We start from the raw sequence: 18,318 nt of genomic DNA on the forward strand, positions 1-18,318 counted from the left end.
AACAAAGAAAAAACAGATACAGACTCATTAATTCAGAAAACAAACTAGTGGTTACCAGAGGGAAGGGTGGGGTGGGGGAGATGGGAAAAATAGGTGAAGGAGATTAAGGTGAAGGAAACAGTTGAAGCAGTTATAAAATAAATAAGTCAAGGGGATGAAAAGTACAGCATAAAGAATATAGTCAAGTGCACCTGGGTGGCTCAGTCGTTAAGTGTCTGCCTTCGGCTCAGGTCATGATCCCAGGGTCCTAGGATGGAGTCCCATCTCAGGCTCTCTGCTCAACAGGGAGCCTGTTTCTCCCTCCCCCTCTCCCTCTGCATGCTGCTCCCCCTGCTTGTGCTCTCTCTCTCTGTCAGATAAATAAATAAAATCTTAAAGAAAAAAATACAGTCAATAACAGTGTAATTACTATGTATGGTGACGTTTGGTAACTATACTTATGGTGGTGAGCACTGGGTAATGTAAAAAAACTGTCCAATAGCAATATTGTACATCTGAAACTAATATAACAATGTATATCAACTATACTTCAGTAAAAAAATGAAATGTGCAAGGAAATGTTGCGGGTTATGTAATAACTCTTCTGTATGGTACTGGATTGGTGGATCCATGACTTTTTGTATTTGTCAATATCTGTATATCACAAAGAGTGATCTTTAATTAAGAAAATTGTAAAAATTAACCAGGATATTGGAGGATCCCAGAATGGAATACAGACTGATACAAATATGGTGTATATTAGAGAGGATGTAGAAGCAGTGAGGTCTTAGTAGAAATAAGCACACTTAGCACTCAGGTTTTAGTTTACAAATACCCATTCTCCAGGAAAAGGAACTAGATATTCTTGAAGAAATTACTGATATTAAGCCTAAAGGAGGGAAAAATAGGTGATGAGATGGAGCACTTTATAGTATTAGAAGTTAATAAGTGCTAAAACAGGAAAAATTTAAAAGAAAAAAATAAATAATATCAGGATACAGAAGGCCATGTGAAAGAGCTCCCAATGGCCAAAGTTGGAACAATTGAGCATCAAAATAAATAACATAGTATTGGATTATAACTCAAGTCATTAAATAAATATCAGTGAGTCCATACTGATATACATAAATGATTGAGAAAATAAATAATGGCAGAGAAAGGACAAATTTTCCTTAAAGGAGAGTACCAAATAATATATGAAGATACTTCTCCCACTAAAAGGTAAGACTTCTCTTCCCTGTGAGTGTTGGCTGGAATTACTAATTTTCAAAGAAGAGAGTATAGAAAGGAAAAAAGGGTAACTTTACAGTGGAAAAATCTGACAGCATCACCTTAACCACATGCTCAAGTTTACCATCACTGAAATAGGCATGTTGATGTATGATGCTATAAGAAGGCAACATCCCTTCTGTGGTATTCTTCTCCAAAATCGATAACCTCAGTCGAATCATGAGAAAACATTATTCAAACCCAAACTAAAGGACATTTCACAAGGTACTGAGCAAATATTTCTCAAAAATATCAAGATCTTGAAAAACAGGCAGAGTAAGTAACTGTCAGACAGACATTGTTATTGTTTCCAGAGGAATTTGTAGTCTCTTTATTACATACCACCACTTAGGAACTTTTACCAGCTCTGAGTTGATTTTTGTATTTCCTATGCCTAGTACAGTGCCTGGCACAATTAATTTTGTGCATTTTAAATTAGTGTATTAATTGCTTTTAATAATTAGTAACGTATGTGCTACTGATTTTGCATTCTGTCCCCATATAGTTATTTTTCTCAATTTACCATTAAACTTTATCTTGCTATTTGAAATTCTACAACCTGGTATTATAATTCTTTCAATATGCATTAATGTTATATAGGCTTAATATAAAAGAACATGGAGTCCACTAGGCATGCACGAAAAAAAATACACTTTAGTATTCTCCCCATCATCTTTTCATCACCAGGTTTTGAGAATTACCTTAAGGCAGAATTGTTTGAGTGCTTCAGGCATGTGCATATAGATTCTCCTTCAGTTCCTTCTGTTATTCCAATTAATCATTTATGGGCTTCTCTGCTAACGCACAATCTATATTGCCTATAGGCTTTTATGATCCCTTGATTCACTTCTGCTATTACAATGCAGTTTAAGAAACTTCTAAATCAAACTACTATTAGGGTTCTAGAAAATTGAGAGGATAAAAATATGTAGAAAAAATGGTCTTTTTCTGTAAAATATTTATATAATAAGTGTCATCTTTTTGTCTTTTCTGTGGAGGAGGTTTTATAATAAGTTTAAGTTATTAATCAATGGTATATTGGTAAGCCAGCTCTCTAAGCTAAACCAGAAAAGAAAAAAAGGAATTAACTGATTTGTAGCATTTGCTGACATCCATGGTGTAAATACTCCATCATTACCAAATTCAGACAACATGGTATCAGGGAATTAGAAAGAAAAGCAACAAATCAACTACCATAAGGCAGTGTGAATCAGCTCCAAAGCACTGGGGCAGTCTGGTACTGTACTGACTTGACATGACAGAAATAGTAAACTTTCCCATGTTACCTATGAACCTGAAGGAGAGTGTGTCCTAGGATTAAAGGATCTCAGAGCACAATTGTATTCAGCAGTTTGGAGAAAGTTCATTCTTCAATTAAACCTGGTCAGGTGCAGTCAAGCAATCAGATTTCCAACCAGATGTTCTAGGTGAAAGCACTGAATGTTTAATTTAATTTAACCAAAATTAACTTTGATTTTTTTAATTTTAAAATGCCTTGTGATGATTTAAAATGTAATCAAGTTTTACAAAACATTTATTCAACAACTTTTTAAAAAATAATGGACTATTTTTTCAAGAACTTTTAGATTTATAGATAGATTGAATGTGAAGTATAGAGAGAGTTTGGATATACGTTCTTGTTACCACCAGCCCTACACACATGCACACACACACACACACACACACACACAGTTTCTCTGATTATTAGTATATTGCATCAGGGTGCTACATTTGTTACAATCGACGAGCCTATATTGATGCATTATTACTTAAAATCTATAGTTTACATTAGGATTCACTCTTGGTGTTGTACATTATATGACTTTTGACAAATGCATAATAATATGTATCGACCATTACATTATCATACAGAATAGTTTCATTGCCCTAAAAACCCCTATGCTCCACCTATTCACTCCTTCCTTCCCAAACTCTTGGCAAACACTGATCATTTTACTGTCTCCATAGTTTTGCCTTTTCCAGAATGTCATATAGTTAGAATCTTCCCGTGTGCAGTCTTTTCAGATTGGCTTCTTTCACTTAGTGATATGCATTTAGGTTTCCTCCATGTCTTTTGGTGGCTTGATAGCTTGTTTAGCACTGAAAAGTGCTAAAAAATATTCCATTGTCTTTATGTAACAGAGTTTATCCATTCATCTACTACTGAAGGACAACTTGGTTGCTTTTAAGTTTTGGCAATTGTGAATAAGGCTTGCTATAAACGCCCGTGTGCATGTTTTTGTGTAAACATAAGTTTTTACCTCCTTTGGATAAATATAAAGGAACATGATTGCTGGTAACAGTATGTTTAGTTTTGTAGAAACTGCCACACTGTTTTCCAAAGTATCTGTACCACCTTGCAATCCCATCAACAATGAATGTAAGTCCCCATTGTTCCACAACCTCATCAGCATTTGCTATGGTCAGTGTTTTGGATTTTAGTCAGTCTAATAGGTCTTTAGTGGTATTTCATTATTTAAATTGTTGATCATCTTGGGGCACCTGGGTCGCTCAGTTAAGCATCTGACTTTTCATTTTGGCTCAGGTCATGATCTCAGTGTCATGAGATCAAGCCCCGCGTTGGACTCCAAGCTCAGCCGGGAGTCTGCTTGAGAACCTTGCTCTCCCTCTCCCTCCCTCTGTCCCTCCCCCCTGCTTGGACTCTAGCTCTCTCTCTAAATAAAATAAAATCTTTAAATTGCTGATCATCTTTTCACATGCTTGTTTGCCATATGTACATCTTAACTATTTTTAAAGCAAGAACTTACTATGGAATTACCTTAATCTAAGTGTTAGGAATAAATGGAGAGTAAGGGCAACAAATGCTTGGAGTTTGTGTCAAGTTGGAGCAGGTCCAGTTGCTGAGGAAGTTCATATGAGGGACATCTAACCATTTTATGATCATAGAACAGAGAGGTCACTTTTTACTGATCTTAGTACAGAATCTAACAGAATGGATGCTTAACATATCAGAGCGCCCAGCTGTGAAAGAGGAAATCTGATGCTGAAATTTGTAATGAATGCTTATCACTCCTATTAGTCAGCTCTGATCATTAAAGGAATGATTCATTTAAAAAGGTAAGTAAAGTGATTTCTGATTCCATCTTATCTAGGGCCTTTCACAAACTTTCCAATGTTCAACTCCACAAACATGTTTGGAATTTACACTGAAAATTCCTAAAAATTTCACCTTTTCGTATTTGTAAATTAGTGAGGCTAAATCCTATCAGAGGCCTAAAGAGAAATTACAGTAATTCTAAAACATCAGTTGTAGCAACAGAGAATAAAAAGGAACAAAATGAAAGCCACTGTAGAAGTGTCTGCTATATGAAGCCATTGTGGAAATCAGAAAGTAAGTCCTGTGGCAGATTGAAATTTCTCTTGCCCCTCCAGTTCTGTCTGAATATATGAATTTTTAAACGATGCTTTAAACATGAAAACATCCTGTATGTGTAGACATAAAAGCAAAGCAATATTAAAATAGATACAAGAATATATGAAAGTGAAAATTAAACACCAAATAACTCAAATAAGTTTGAGGAGGGTGCTGAAAAAGAAAAGACACCAGACTGTTTTCACAGGAGACAAGATCAACAAATGAGAGAACTAGTGAAAGTTACGGAAACATCAACTTCCTTACAATATCTATATGGAGCAGTGATATGTGTTTCCCAGAAAACTGAGCAGATCAAACATTCAATCATAGTCTGGTCTATTACCTGAGACAGACATTTACTCAGAGTTACACAGAAATCAGAGTGCAATTTTTTTCCCACATAAATTGCTCATTTATTAGCATTGGTACTGTAACATAACTGTTTCCAGTAAATACACAGAGATGCATGGAGGTGGCAGAACAAGGTGAGGCTCAGATGGGTGAGTGGCGGGCTCCTATTTCTTCCACTCCTTCTTGTTGTAGTCCCACTTGGCTGAGAAGCTATGTATTAGGTTGACCTTCATGTACAACATCCTGTTGGTCTGCTTGGCTACCCACTCCTCTTCCAAGGTGTCGGGGATGGGGCTATAAACATAGTGTTCTCCTAGATCAAAATGAGAGTGAGGAAGTCCATGAAGATCATGGTGGTGCCCACAATCATCTTCCACTTCTTCCTGCTCCTGTTCATTTCAGAAAAGCTCTAGTTTAACTTAATGTGGTACAATTCAACTTTTTCATTAATGGAAAGGCTGCTTCAAGGAGCCCTCTCCTCCTCTTACAAAGCCTTCTAGCAGAGAGGGTCTTGATGTGGGGCACGTCAGGCAGGGGATAGCCAGTGGACATAACTGGGGGAGACTGTAGTCTTCATTCTTCAGGGCACTTCCATGTGCTCTTACACACACTGAGTGGAAATTGCTCACTTGCCAATTAGGCTAAACACTCTGGAAGCAACATTCTGCCACCACTGTCTACTGCTCCAAAGTGTAATTTTTGATCCAAAGATAAAAGAATTAAAATTGTACTCAAAATTGAAACAGGAATTTCAGGTTGACAGATTTGCTGGAAGTCTATGTTGAAGAAGAAAATAGTACATCAGAAGATATATTTTCCAATATGTTATCGTGGCCATTTAGAAGGCAAAAATCTGTTTATTCTTAACTATCCATGATTATCTGCAAAAATAAAAATATGAAGAGGGGAAATCGGAGGGGGAGATGAACCATGAGAGACGATGGACTCTGAGAAACAAACTGAGGGTTCTAGAGGGGAGGGGGGTGGGGGGATGGGTTATGATGGGTATTAAGGAGGGCACGTACTGCATGGAGCACTGGGTGTTATACGCAAACAATGAATCATGGAACACTACATCAAAAACTAATGATGTAATATATGGTGATTAACATAACAATAAAAAATTAAAAAAAATAAAAATAAAAATGTGAAATTGTATGTAGTGAATTTCCATAATATGGAAATTATGTTTTTGGATAAAGAATCAACAACTCTGACACTGCTTGCAAATCATGTTATTTTTAAGGTACACAATATTCAATGTTCCCATGAGCATGACATTATCAATATTTCACAAGCAAACTAGTAATAAGATGATGTGGTATGATTTTCAGAAAGGACTACAAGAAGGTAGACTCTATATCCTGGTGTACTTGTGGATCTATTTGCTGCAGTAATCGAGACAGAACTTCTCTTGGAAACAATGCTGTAAAGTCTTATTATTTCACTTTAGAAACAAATTCACCAGAATGATAATTACAATGTCATATTGGTGTCCTAATCTAAGACTTACCTCTTAAAAATGCATTTATTTATTATTAAATCTGATTGTTTACAATAAACAACGATATAGGATAGAGACAAGGAATTTTATTAATTATGTATGAACAGTTTGAATATAAATACACTGAGAAAGAAAAGACAAATAATGATCTATTCTAACTAGCGTGTAGTTTTAGTGTTAATTCATGATTTAATGGCAGCCCATTGTGTCTTAGCTTGCCTAGAAATGTGTTATTTGTCTGGTCCTTCTCCAGCATTTAAACTCTTCCCTTTCACGCTGATTTGGTGAATCTTATATATTCCTCTGATAAACATTTTTTTGCTTTTTTTTTAGAGAGAGCACGAGAGCATGTTGCAAGGGTGGGGACGGCAGAGGAAGAGGGACAGAGAGAATAACAAGCAGGATGCACACTCAGCATGGGGCTCACTTGGGCTCCATCTCGCAACCCTGAGATCACAAGTGAGCTGAAATCAAGAGTCAGTCGCTTAACTGACTGAGCCACCCAGGCGCCCCTATTTTTTGCTTCTTGATCCTGGACAGATTCTTCCTGATATTAGTGCTAATACAATAATTCCAGGGAGCTCCAGAACTCTGTCTCTAAATCTTCAGATTTCAAGTCTAATTTCAGAGATATATTATTGTCCATGGTCAGTTTTAAACTTAATAGTTAAACTCTTGATTTAATCTCACTAAAATTAGAAACCAGAAATAATATCAGTTAGTGTTGGGCAGAAGCTAGACATGAGCAGTGGGAAGAATGCCCCAAGGCAGAGCCCCAAGTCCTTGAAGGGGAATGATAGAGATATTTGCTAGAGGCAAGGATGGTGATAATTAAGCCCAGGGACACAGCACCCTGACCTGTGGCTTCCAAGACCTTGGGGCCGACAGATCAAGAGCCACTGTTTGAAAGCATGCACTCTCCTCTTCCTCCTCTGCCTCAGGGTAACCCCTAGACTCATTAATGTATTTGCATTGAAGTTATAGCCTCCATCCCCATGGAAAATGCTGCCATGATAGTTGGGGAGCGAACCCTGTAGGGTCAAAAACTCTCTTCTCCAAACTTGTGGGGGGGGGTTCCCCAAATGATTAGAAGCAGCCTCCATTAGAGACCACCCTACTGTACATCTTGGCTCCTCCCAGCCCAGACAGACACAACAAATATGCAACCCCAAAAGAACCGAGGGCCAGTTCCACCTCATGGTGCATCTCATGGTACTTTCCCACTGTGAGAGTGTACTTTCACTATAATAAACTGCTTTATGCTGGCTACTTCCCTTCTGCCTGTCTTTATTCGGGCCCAGATTCCCACCTAAATCTTCTTGTGGAAAATCCAAGGACCAAGACTTCCATTCACAAAACACACACTCTCCCATTGGTAACATTAGTACCTTTCTCATTTAATAGCAGCTTAATACTCTTTTTAAAAAATGCAATGACAAAGAAAAGGAATTAAATTTTGTATCTAAATTTTGTACAGGCACTCATGTATCTATTAGAAAAGAGCATCCCAATCTTCAGTAATATAACTTGGTTGTCTACCTAAAAAGAAGGAGAAGGAGAAAAACAGCAGCATTAGCTCATGTAAACCCATTAGGAAAGACTTGGCAGTTTATAAAAGTAGCATATCAGGCTTCCAGGCTTTCCCACATAACAGGAATGGCCAGAAATGGTAGTGAAGGCCATGAACTCCGCCCTCAAGCAGTCCTGAGTTCAAGCCAACGGACACACAAATATAGGACATCATATATTTTTTGAAAATCATAAAATATACTAGATTTCATATGACAAAGAAAATAATTGAACAAATCATATATAGTACTTTAGTTGCTAATTTCACAGATGCTGTTATTTTACCTAAACTTAAACATGGTGTGACTTAAATGCTTGGAAAAAAGGGTCAGGCATTTCCTTAGAGGCATCACTTAAGAATAATGAGGGGTACTTTTGGTAATAAAACTCAATTTTATATTTATTATTTATTTATTTATTTATTTATTTATTTATTTATTATTATGTTAATCACCATACATTACATCATTAGTTTTTGATGTCATGTTCCATGATTTATTGTTTGCGTATAACACCCAGTGCTCCATGCAGAATGTGCCCTCTTTAATACCCATCACCAGGCTAACCCATCCCCCCACCCCCTCCCCTCTAGAACCCTCAGTTTGTTTTTCAGAGTCCATCTTCTCTCATGGTTCGTCTCCCCCTCCGATTCCCCCCCTTTCTTCCCCTTCTGCTATCTTCTTCTTTTTTTTTGCAGAAGAATTTTATTTTTGATTTTAAATTAATTTTAATAGACAAATATTTCAGTATTAATCAAGTAGCATACAGAGAATCTGGTATAGGATAGATCATCTAGACAAGCTCATCAATATTGATTCTTAAACTAGGAGGGAAGATGGAGAAAATGTTCTTATAGGAGATACAATAACTATTTATTCCAATTAGCCAGGGGCACAGACTTCTAGTTGTCTCCCAAATCTGATTTTTCCTCTTTCATAGCATTACAAATTTAACTGGCTACATGAATTTCCAAAATAAAAATTTCATTTCCCAGACTCTTTGCAGCTAGTATTAAGTCTTAGAAGTATTAGTCAGTAGGTTCTGGGAACTTTCTATCCTGGGATAGAGGGTCGCTCTTACCCACTGCAATGCACTTTGAAGTCAGTCTGCTTAGGTTTGAATGGCTGGCACATACTTAGTGCTTAGTAAATTTAGTTATTAAAGACATGGCTATTAACTTCTGATATCACTTTGCTGGAGCAGTGTTCTTCATCTGGGAGCAATTTTGCATCCTTCCTCACCGCCCACCAGAACACATCTGGCAAAATCTGGAGCCATTTCTGAATGTCACCAGGAAAGTGGGGTGGGGTGGAGTTCCTGGCATCTAGTAGGTAGGGGTGCTGATAAACACCTACAATATGCATAAGAAAGTATTTTTGATATTTTAAATTTGATATTTTAAAAAGTTACTTAAATTTGATATTTGATATTTTTAAAAGTTAAATAGTGAAACCTTTAAGAGAATTATAACACTAATATCCTTACAGATCCATGATATAAAGAGATCAGTTTATTCAGGCAAAACAAACAAACAAAAAAAACAAAACAAAAAACACCAAACTTGTATTTTGCTGCCACCCCTCTAATCTCTGCCAGAAATCTTAGGGTAGAATGATAATAAAAGACTAAAAGACTACAAGTAATGAATGAACACTACATCCAAAACTAATGATGTAATTTATGGTGATTAACACAACAATAAGAAATTTAAAAAAATTCTATAAAAAAAAAGACTACAAGTTTGCAAAATGGCATTCTTCAAATGTTTTCAATCCCAGCCATTTTAGTTAGAATGTCTAAGTGAAAAAACAACACAAAAATTAAAGAAAAACAAAGCAAAAGAACAATAGCAACACGTCTTTTAAATCATCCGTAACCTAGTTTAAAAAACCCTGTACTTGGGAAAAGTGAAGAATTTTTCTATTCCCTAATCTGACATATTTAAATTTAGCTCTAGAAATTTTAATGTTAAGTTTGCCCAGCCCAAGCTCAAGTATAACCACCTAAAACTGAATGATTTTAAACTTATTTCTATAAAAATGTTTCCTACTGTGGGATGCTTTCCTAAACTTCACTGGCTTCCTGGGAAATGTTTTCCTCTGTTGCTGGACAGCACCCTCTTTGAGTTACCACAGAGATTTTTCTCTTCCAGGGCTCAGCTCTCTGTATCTACCTCATGCCACAGCTTTGTTGCAGAGTTGGTAGATTAAAGGGCATCGCTGGGCCTCTGTCTCAGGTTCTCCACTGAGATGCCCCTGCCAGTCCTTTGCCTAGCATTTTTACTTCTAGTCACCTCTTGCCACCCCTTCTGTGCCCCAAGACATGAGATCATCCTATAGCTTCCCTGACATACAAAAGTGCCAGCATTTCTGCCAGGCTCAGGCCAAATCAGCCTGAACACAATGCACAGTCCTTCCCTTATTGCAGCTGTACCATGCCTCCAGGTGTCACCATGTGAGACAAGATGTCCTCACAGCATCCAGGGCTCTACCAGGTGAATGGATTCCTTCCTTCAAAATCTCCTGCTGTCTGTACTCTCTTTACCCAGCCATATTCTCTGTCTTCCTACAAAACTAAAAGAATAATTCTCCCGTTTCCCCAAAACAAAGAGCTCCTCAATCCCAGCACTCTTGACATTTTAGTCTGGGTAATATTTGGCTAGCTGTTGGGGAGCTCTCTCATGCATATTGTAGGCACCCCTACCTACTAGATGCCAGGAACTCCACCCCACTTCAGTTTCCTGGTGACATTCAGAAATGGCTCCAGATTTTGCCAAATGTGTTCTGGTGGGTGGTGAGGAAGGACGCGAAATTGCTTCCAGACGAGGAACACTGCTCCAGCAGAATGATACACAATCCTCAAATCTCACTCACCAAAGCATTTAAAATATGCTAGAAGTGTTCTGATTTTTTTCAAGGGCTGTAGTACTTTGAAAAGAAAAGTTAGCAAAGACTTACAGAATATTTTCTGTTTTCCATCAAACTTATATCCCTTACCCCAAGATAATAATTCTATAGCTGTTTAATTGAATGGGATGATGGAAGGGGGAGAAAAAAAGAGGCAATTTCAGGAAAAAAAAATCAATATCTCAAAAATATTATTCTGTTGCATGTATCTGTTGTTCTTACAGGTCCAGTCTTCTGATTTGATGGGAAAAATAAAGAACATTTAAATTATTTTTAGAAGTAAGTAGGAAGTCAAAATGATTTTTCTCATGGACATGCTTCTCCCATAGCACATGAAGCATATTGCCTCAGGATATTACTATGCATTAGTTCATACCTATGATCGTGGGGTGACAAAATCTGTCTCTTCTCTCTATACTTCTTTCTTCCATTTTAGTGACTTCATTCCCAGGACTCAGCTTCTCAGTGGTATTCCTCTACCATTCTTATTGATCCTATTCCTCTAGCTATGAATACAGAGGAAGGACCTGATTTTAGAACACCCTTTGTTTCAAGTGTGACATCTTTAATGCATGTGGGTTGTTATATATACAAGACTGCACTGGAATGCCTTTTCTTGACTGGAAGAGTTATTTTTCTTTCTCTTTTCCAACAAGAGAGGCTTTCTCTTAGCTTAATTATTCCTCTAATGGTACTATCACCTTCCTCTCACTTTTCATAGTTTTTAAATACAATTTTTGTTCCTCATTTTGATTTCCTTCTATTTACTTATTTTTGTTCCTGTGAGAATCATCTAAGGCTGTCCCAAAGTTTTAATGGCTGTGTCCTATGAAGATTGGCTCTGCCTTAGCATTCTTAGTAAATTTGATTTATAGTACTTTTTTTCCACTCAAATCACTTTTTTTTCCTTAAATTTCCTCTTATGAATCCATAAGATAATTTTGCTCTGGAAAAACATTTCGGAATCATTCTTGATTCTTTTTTTTCTCATAACCTCTATTCATTCTGTTGGGGAATTCTGATGGTTCTACTTTCAAAATATATCCACAAGTCCACAACTCTGGTTGATTCTCTGACGTTTTACAAGTGATATGCCAGTGTCTAGAAAAAGTAGGTACTTGATAACATTTGATTAATGAATGAACATATGGAGGAAAATAAAGATATTATCCATATATACCACTCAGTTCACATATCTAATAAACAAATATATGTAAAATCAATAGCAATGCCAATTATGCAAGAATTTATTTTGCCTATAAGAAATACAGGCAACTGCAATCATTAACTGGCATGTTTTTGTTTGCTAAGAAAACATTGGCAATATTATCAGATAACCAATAATTATGGTTCTAATTTCAAATATTTCCTGTCTCTTAATGAAAAACATCTAAACTGTGCACTGGTGAGTACATCAAATTTGGGAACTGCTGCTACAAAAACACAATTTGCCATATTGTTCTCTAAGATTGCTTTTTATTTGGTGAAACAGAAGTGAGCATTGTCCTTTCCAGTGTATATATATTTTTATTTTGAATATAAAATCTGGGTAATTAAATTCCTCTTAATGTTTTTCTTGAGATTCAATGCATTTTCTCAGGGGTATCTTAACTTTTTCCCCATTGTATATATTAAATAAAAATCGGAACCTTTTGGAGAATTTTCTGTAAAGATACATTGATTTATTTAAGCATTGCTTTCTCTCTCTCTCTCTCTTTTTAATTTTGCCCTCAGAAAAAATGGTGCCTAACATTCTAGAAGGAAATAAACAGTCTTTGTTAAATAAATCAATGAATCAGTACAATATGTTACTGGCAAGTCAGCATTATATATTTGTGGACTTCCAGATTGTTTGATTCTGTTTTCCCTTTTAGATATCTGTATGTGAAAGCTTGTGCTGTTTCTTTAAATTCTATAAAACACTTTTCTACTACCTGGGAGTATTGCATTCTGTATATTGTTCCCTTCCAGTTTCACAGCCACTTACTTCTAGAGACCCACTCTGTCAGTTACATTTGGCCTAATAATTGTCTTGGTCATAGTATGATCCAGTTTATCAGATTCCCTTGATGTTTGCTTTGTGAATGGAGGATGCACTGGTCAACAAGATTAATCAAGTATCAGCTAGGTAAATCTGCTTTACCTGCATGAGAGACCTGACAGATGTTTAAGTGGATTTGGTGCTCATTTAGTATTCTTGCAATGGTGCCAATATTGAGAACTGCATATGGAACTTATTATCTATTTACATCATCAAGCCAGATGACTTATCATATATTTCTTAATTGATGCTATGTGTCTTACTCTTTCTTTTTATTCTCTGCACAATGAAAATTTGCCTCATTAGTTCTATTTGCTTAGAGAGCTAGACACCTGTTAGATATCATTCCTGAGTCTCCACTCTCAATAAGAAACGGTTTGATCTAAATGTGTACAGTTTTCTGTCCTGTTTAAATTATGAAGGTAGTCTTGGTAAATACCAAGCTAAACTATAAACACAATTAAGATTGCATTAGTAGTTACTTTAATGAAAACTTCTTTCACATAAATATATGTGTGTATGTATATATATATACACATATATATCACAATAAAATAAAATAAAATGATCAAATATCCTTTAAAATAAAAAGGTGCTAATATTAGTTATAGTCCTTATGTGGTAAGGAAATTTATTCAGTCAAGGCACTGGAGAGGGAAAAAATATAATGGGAATGATTTTCCCATGTCATTTTGTAATTAAGAATCACTTAAATAAGCAAGTATATAAATTGTAATCAAAAGAGTTTAATAAGTCCTCTAATAGTACTGTGAAAATTAATGGCTTCAATGAGAACTAATTATCTAACTCGCTGTTTCAAATATTTAAAGTAAGTTTTTGTTTTGCATCCTTTAAATTCATTAATATTAAATGACTTCATTAATGATGTTAAAGTGCAGCTTACGTTTGGTGATTAAAATACATAGATACATTTCCTAGCATAGAAATACAAAGACCTGATAAGAAAAAAAAGAAAATGGGCTTCAATATGGGGATATTATAGCACAGGGTTGGTTCTCACCCAGTGGGAGCATAATTGTATGTTGTTTCCTTAAAATGGGAATAGCTTCCATAAGAAAGATACTTAAGCAGTAGATATTTTAAAACCAAATAATGTTACAGTTAGTATAATATCCAATCACAGAAAGAATCAGAAAGGTAAATGAGTATTTGATAGTCATTATTCATTAAAATGTTACAGTGTCCTGGTGTTAATAACTAGTTAATAAATGGCTAAAGGATACTGCATTTTGATTGCAAATCTAAATTTTCTAAAATACACAGTTGCTTATAATATCTTCTGCATTTAATCATTGTTTCATGCAATGATACATATTTAGAATTTTATTTTTTTGAAGTGTTTTTCACTTCTAATTTTCAGTTTTTTAAAGGGTTTTAGTTAATTATGTTCTTCAAGATATTCCAGCTTGTTTTTTCTAAAGGAGATGCTTCCTCTAAACAGCAAGAATGAATTAAAATTTAATCTCAATAAAAATCTACATCCATTTAAAAGAAAACAAAAATAAAATTGTCCAAACTATTTAGAAGAAATCATGACTGTTTATCAAAGTTTTGCTATCATTTGTGCTCATTTTTTTTTCATTTTGGTGAATTGACAGTTTTTAAATAGTGATACATCTGCAATAAATTTATCATGCTCATAAAATCAAATTTGCTCCCTGTTATAGTCATTCCACATACTTTTAAAGACTATCTGAAATAAGAGATTTGGTTATTTTTATATTTTGAAAACAAAAGAGGAATTGACATACTACATAATGTAAGTAATTGACATACTATGTAATTGACATATTATATAATATGAAGAGAAGAGAGAAAAATATTCCTCCAATAAACATCTGTAAGAAAGTTTTTAATGTTCAATAAAATATAAAAAACAAAAGACATATTGCATAATAATTTATTCTTTTCCCCCACGCTTTAGCTTTCAAAGTCTTTTACACAGAAAGGTATCCCTATTATAGGAAAGAATTTATTTTCTATGAAAGTTTGGCTTAGAAGTAAATTATTCCCACATATTGTATGGCTTTTCTTATCAAATGACTTGCATAGTTTGGATTTTGACACCTGTTTTTACAACCTGAGGGTAATTGATAATGGATTCTGGAACACAGTAACGAAAGGTAAAATTACGTATTATATATTATTTCTGCCTTACAGATCCATGACATATCTCACCACAAACATGCTTTCCTGAAGTGGCAGTGTTGGTGAGATGTGGGAATGTGTGAGACTTAGAAAGCCTTTAAGATTGGCCAGGAATGTGTTTTATGGTATGCCTCTGTGTGTGTGTGTGTGTGTGTGTGTGTGCGTGTGCTCGTGTGTGTTAGTGAATTTGGCTCCAAATCAGTTTTTAAGTTTTCATATATAAAGATAGAGATTCAACAGTTTGGCTACAGGGACTAAAACTACACAGTTTGGGCAAGAAGAAAAGGTAAAAGTAAATTTATGTAAATATTGTTGAAGAAATACTATTTTTTCAAGTGCTTTCCAGTAAGTAGGCCACTGAAATGTTATGCTGTCATATACACATATATAACAATATTGGAACATTGACTTTTCATACTATCAACCAGAGAATATTGCTATGGTTTCCTAGATAGAAAAGAAAAGCTGCACAATTACTCATGAAGTCCACAGAAAATATTTTGTGAACTTGAAGTTGTATTATCAAACTGAGTAGTTAAGAGCCTGGGTCTGGAATCAGAAAACCCAACTTCTAGTTGACTTTGTGAAACCTACGAGCTGTGTGATTTTTTGGAGATGTTCATAACATTTTGCTTTTAAAATATTAGCCTGTTTCAAACCTTATTATGCTCTATTTACAATAAGACTTCCTTCAATAATTTTACAATAAGGTTAGTCTTCCTCTTGATAATTAACATAAAAATATGCCTATTTTCCATGTATGGTAATTTGCATATATAAATTCCCATTTACAGTAATGGCAGAGTTATATGTTATGGAACCAATTCATCATCTACCAATGAAAGTTAGAAAAGACATGATACTTTAAAACAAATGAACAAACAAACAATAGTTGTTTCAAGTAATCTGAGCTATCAAGCTGTCCAGACATGAGGGGCCTCATATCCCAGTGAAAACTAAACGTCTCTGGATGAGCTTGAAATTTTGCCAAAGAGTTTCAGAGAGTCAAATAAGCCTCTTTGAGGCATCTGCTGGTTTCTTACTGGTGTTATGTCCAGGGAGTTAGAGTGAAATAAACTAACAAAATGACTAAGAGACCAGAAGGTAAGTATAGATTTAAGTAATTCTGTACAACTGGGTGACAAAATTTGTATTTCAGAGATTGACAAAGAGGCACCCTGATACCATGCACATTTCTAGTGAGGACCTTAGAAACACTGTTACCAAAGAAAGTGCAAAAGCAGAGATTGGCTAGCTCTTACAAAGAAAGAAGTTCAGTTTCAAACTACTTAAATCCCATATTAATTAAATTTATATGCAACTATTCTAATTTCCTACCACAAAGAAAAAAGAAAAACCTCTCTGTTAGAAGATAACACTAACCAAATCTTGAAGTTAGTCTCGTCAATCATTTTATACAAAGGAAATGACCAAACCCTAGGACAGGAAACAAAAACAAATGAAACAGATATATAAGTGATCTTGAAACTGAAGTAATCAAAGACTTTAAGTATCTTGATACTTTAGATAATGATGAGTAATTTCTCTAGATATTGCAATCTGAGGAAAGACAGTCAAATGAAAAAAATACAACGAGGGGCACCTGGGTGGCACAGTCAATTAGGCATCTGACTTGGTTTCGGCTCAGATCATGATTTCAGGGTTGTGAGATCAAGTCCCACATATCTGTTGGAGTTTCTGTCTCCCTCTCCCTCTGCCCCTCCTGCTCGTGCTCTCTCTCTCTCTCTCCCTCAAATAAGTAATTAAATCTTTTTTAAAAAAGAAAAAATGCAGTGAATGAATTTAAGAATACAATGGTTAAATTTAACAGATTAGGCATAGCTGAAGACAGAATAAGTAAAAGTGGAAAATGAAAGTTTTAAACAAAGTATGCAGAAAAAGAGAAAAAAATAAGAAAAGAGCATAATAGATAAATGGAGCATAGTCAAAAACCAAAATAGTTAATTTGGGGACCAACCGAAAGAAAGGAGAGAGTGATGCAAGAGCGAAATTTCAAGAGATACTTTGAGAATTTTCTCAAAACAATGAATGACATTGAGCCTCAGATTCTAGAAGCCCAATGAATTCAAGTAGGGAAGCACACGCACGCACGCACACACACACACACACACACACACACAGCTTCCAGGGAACAACAATATGTCTGACATATGACTTTCTGAAAGAAAATAGAGGACAGAACAAAATGTGATGATATATTTTAGCATTTAAATAAAACAACTACCAATCAGTAATTCTAAATCCAGTGAAATGTTAGGATGGAGTCATAATTTTCAAGCTCTTTATATGCCAGACTGGAAACCAGGAGTCTATTTGTTTTTAATAAAATTAAAGTCCTATGTTCTCAGGAGAAAAACCAGTGATAAATAAGTTGTTCTCTTTCTTCCTTCCGTTGTTCATTTCCATTTTTGTTGTTGTTGTTGTTTAAAAGGAATAGTGAACTGCTTGTCACTCATAACTACAAAGGCTATCAGGATGTGGTAATTATTACAGAAAGAAGAAACATAATGAAATGGAGTGATGGTTGGAAAAAAATAATACTATGATTTTCCCTTTCCCCTTTGAGTTGTTAAATGGAAAATATTATGGACACCATTAGCTATTTAGGGGCAGGGATAGGGACAGGTACCTTAGGTGGAAGTCAATAAAGACTTTCAAAAGATCCCTAAAAGTTGTAGGGACTAGAGGTTACATGTCCTTGGATGTGTCACTAGACATTACCATCTTGTGGCCCAATATGCAATTCCTTGTTATATAAGAAAACAATGGGAGTTGTTAACCTAGGAAAGTACTCATCATTAAGTGTCGTATGTGCACCCTGGGTTTTCAATATTCAACATAATTTTAGAAACTCGACTCCTCCTACAAGCTTGCCTATTTTATGATTTCCATTTTCCTCCATTGGTATACACTTCATCATGAATTCAGTATACTGAACAGAGAATTTCTTGTCATTGTGATAAAAAGAATCATCTCTATTAAAATTTGGCCATGATATGGAAGTGCAGATAAAAAATTGGCTTAAATGGTCCTAGGGATCTTTATGATGTGGAATAATTATTGTGACTTAACTCTTTAGTGATGTGGGCAAAAATTTATTAAAAAATATATTCATTTAAACAAGTTTTAACAC

General features: G+C 35.2%; 1 pseudogene; it reads right to left on the reverse strand.

Moving 5' to 3' along the window:
* Positions 1-5,139: 5,139 nt before the first annotated feature.
* On the reverse strand, positions 5,140-6,917 carry LOC113909309 (annotated as a pseudogene).
* Between the last annotated feature and the right edge of the window lie 11,401 nt (positions 6,918-18,318).

The sequence above is a fragment of the Zalophus californianus genome, chromosome 6, assembly GCF_009762305.2.
Source record: "Zalophus californianus isolate mZalCal1 chromosome 6, mZalCal1.pri.v2, whole genome shotgun sequence".
In the NCBI taxonomy this organism is placed as follows: domain Eukaryota; kingdom Metazoa; phylum Chordata; class Mammalia; order Carnivora; family Otariidae; genus Zalophus; species Zalophus californianus.